Below are 2,927 nucleotides of genomic sequence, written 5' to 3'. Positions count from 1 at the left end.
AGAGGGGGGAGGGAGGGAGGGGGGGGGAGAGAACGGGAAGGGGGGAGGGGGGAGGGGGGGGAGAGAACGGGAGGGGGGGGAGAGAACGGAGGGAGGGGGGGAGAGAACGGGAAGGGAGGGGGGAGAGAACGGGAGGGGGGGGGGAGAGAACGGAGGGGGGGGGAGAGAACGGGAGGGGGGGGGAGAGAACGGGAGGGGGGGGGGAGAGAACGGGAGGGGGGGGAGAGAACGGGGGGGGGGGAGAGAACGGTGGGGGAGGAGAGAACGGGGGGGAGGAGAGAACGGGGGGGAGGAGAGAACGGGGGGAGGAGAGAACGGGGGGGAGGAGAGAACGGGGGGGAGGAGAGAACGGGGGGGAGGAGAGAACGGGGGGGGTGGGGGGGAGAGAGAACGGGAGGGAGGTGTGGGGGAGAGAGAACGGGAGGGAGGTGGGGGGAGAGAGAACGGGAGGGAGGTGGGGGGAGAGAGAACGGGAGGGAGGGAGGGAGGGGGGGAGGGGAGGGAGGGAGGGAGGGGAGAGGGGGAGGGAGGGAGGGGGGGGCAGAGAACGGGAGGAGGGGGGCAGAGAACGGGAGGGGGGGGGGGAAGAGAACGGGAGGGAGGGGGGGGAGAGAACGGGAGGGAGGGAGGGGGGAGAGAACGGGAGGGAGGGAGGGGGGAGAGAACGGGAGGGTGAGGGAGGGGGGAGAGAACGGGAGGGAGGGAGAGAACGGGAGGGAGGGAGGGGGGAGAGAACGGGAGGAGGGAGGGGGGAGAGAACGGGAGGGGAGGGGGGGAGGAGAGAACGGGAGGGAGAGGGGGGGGGAGAGAACGGGAGGGAGGGGGGGGGAGAGAACGGGAGGGAGGGGGGGAGGAGGGGGGGGAGAGAACGGGAGGGAGGGGGGGGAGAGAACGGGAGGGAGGGGGGGAGGGGGGGGGGAGAGAACGGGAGGGGGGGAGGGAGGGAGGGAGGGGGGGGGAGAGAGGGGGAGGGAGGGAGGGGGGGGAGAGAACGGGAGGGGGGAGGGGGGGAGAGAACGGGAGGGGGGGAGAGAACGGGGGGGGGGAGAGAACGGGAGGGAGGGAGGGGGGAGAGAACGGGAGGGAGGGGGGGAGAGAACGGAGGGAGGGAGGGGGGAGAGAACGGGAGGGAGGGGGGAGAGAGAACGGGAGGGAGGGAGGGGGGAGAGAACGGGAGGGAGGGGGGGAGAGAACGGGAGGGAGGGGGGGGAGAGAACGGGAGAGAGGGGGGAGAGAACGGGAGAGAGGGGGGAGAGACGGGAGGGAAGAGGAGGGGGGGGGGAGAGAACGGGAGGGGGAGGGGGGGAGAGAACGGGAGGGAGGGGGGAGAGAACGGGAGGGAGGGGGGAGAGAACGGGAGGGAGGGGGGGAAGAGAACGGGAGGGAGGGGTGAGAGAACGGAGGGAGGGGGTGAGAGAACGGGAGGGAGGGGTGAGAGAACGGGGAGGGGGGGGGAGAGAACGGGAGAGGGGGGGGGAGAGAACGGGAGGGGGGGGGGAGAGAACGGGAGGGAGGGGGGAGAGAACGGGAGGGAGGGGGGAGAGAACGGGAGGGAGGGAGGGGGAAGAGAACGGGAGGGAGGGAGGGGGGAGAGAACGGGAGGGGAGGGAGGGGGGAGAGAACGGGAGGGAGGGAGGGAGGGAGAGAACGGGAGGGAGGGAGGGGGGAGAGAGAACGGGAGGGAGGGAGGGAGGGGGGGAGAGAACGGGAGGGGGGGAGGGAGGGGGGAGAGAACGGGAGGGGGGGAGGGAGGGGGGGAGAGAACGGGAGGGAGGGAGGGAGGGGGGGAGAGAACGGGAGGGAGGGAGGGGGGGGAGGAGAACGGGAGGGAGGGAGGGGGGGAGAGAACGGGAGGGAGGAGGGAGGGGGGAGAGAACGGGAGAGGGGATTGGAGGGGGGAGAGGGGGATGGAGGGGGGGGGGAGAGGGAGGTTGGAGGGGGGGGGGAGAGAACGGGAGGGGGGAGGGAGAGAACGGGAGGGGGGAGGGAGAGAACGGGAGAGGGGGGGGGAACGGGAGGGAGGGGCGAGGGAACGGGAGGGAGGGGGGAGGGAGGGGGGAGGGAACGGGAGGGAGGGGGGGAGAGAACGGGAGGGAGGGGGGGAGAGAACGGGAGGGAGGGGGGGGGGAGAGAACGGGAGGGAGGGGGGGGAGAGAACGGGAGGGAGGGAGGGAGGGGAGGGGGGGAGGGGGGGAGGAGGGGAGGGAGGGAGGGAGGGGAGGGAGGGAGAGGGAGGGAGGGAGGGGGGGAGAGAGAACGGGAGGGAGGGGGGGAGAACGGGAGGGAGGGGGGGAGAACGGGAGGGAGGGGGGGGGGAGAGAACGGGAGGGAGGGGGGGGGAGAGAGAGAACGGGGAGGGAGGGAGGGAGGACGGGGGGGAGGGGAGGGGAGGGAGGGGGGGAGAGAACGGGAGGGAGGGGGGGAGAGAACGGGAGGGAGGGGGGGGAGAGAACGGGAGGGGGGAGAGGGGAGAGAACGGGAGTGAGGGGGGGAGAGAACGGGAGGGAGTGAGGGGGGAGAGAACGGGAGGGGGGGAGAGAACGGGAGGGGGGGAGAGAACGGGAGGGGGGGGAGAGAACGGGAGGGGGGGAGAGAACGGGAGGGGGGGGGAGAGAACAGGAGGGGGGGAGAGAACGGGGAGGGGGGGGTGAGAGAACGGGAGGGGGGGGGTGAGAGAACGGGAGGGGGGGGGTGAGAGAACGGGAGGGAGGGAGGGGTGGAGAGAACGGGAGGGAGGGAGGGGGGGAGAGAGGGAGGGGGGGAGAGAGGGAGGGAAGGGGGGGAGAGACGGGGGGGGAGAGAACGGGAGGGAGGGAGGGAGAGAACGGGAGGGAGGGAGGGGGGAGAGGGAGGGAGGGAGGGGGGAGAGGGAGGGAGGGAGGGAGGGGGGAGAGAACGGGAGGGAGGGAGAGAACGGGAGGGAGGGA

This window comes from Stegostoma tigrinum, chromosome 17 (assembly GCF_030684315.1).
Source record: "Stegostoma tigrinum isolate sSteTig4 chromosome 17, sSteTig4.hap1, whole genome shotgun sequence".
Taxonomy (NCBI): domain Eukaryota; kingdom Metazoa; phylum Chordata; class Chondrichthyes; order Orectolobiformes; family Stegostomatidae; genus Stegostoma; species Stegostoma tigrinum.
Note: the sequence above shows the minus strand (reverse complement) of the source record.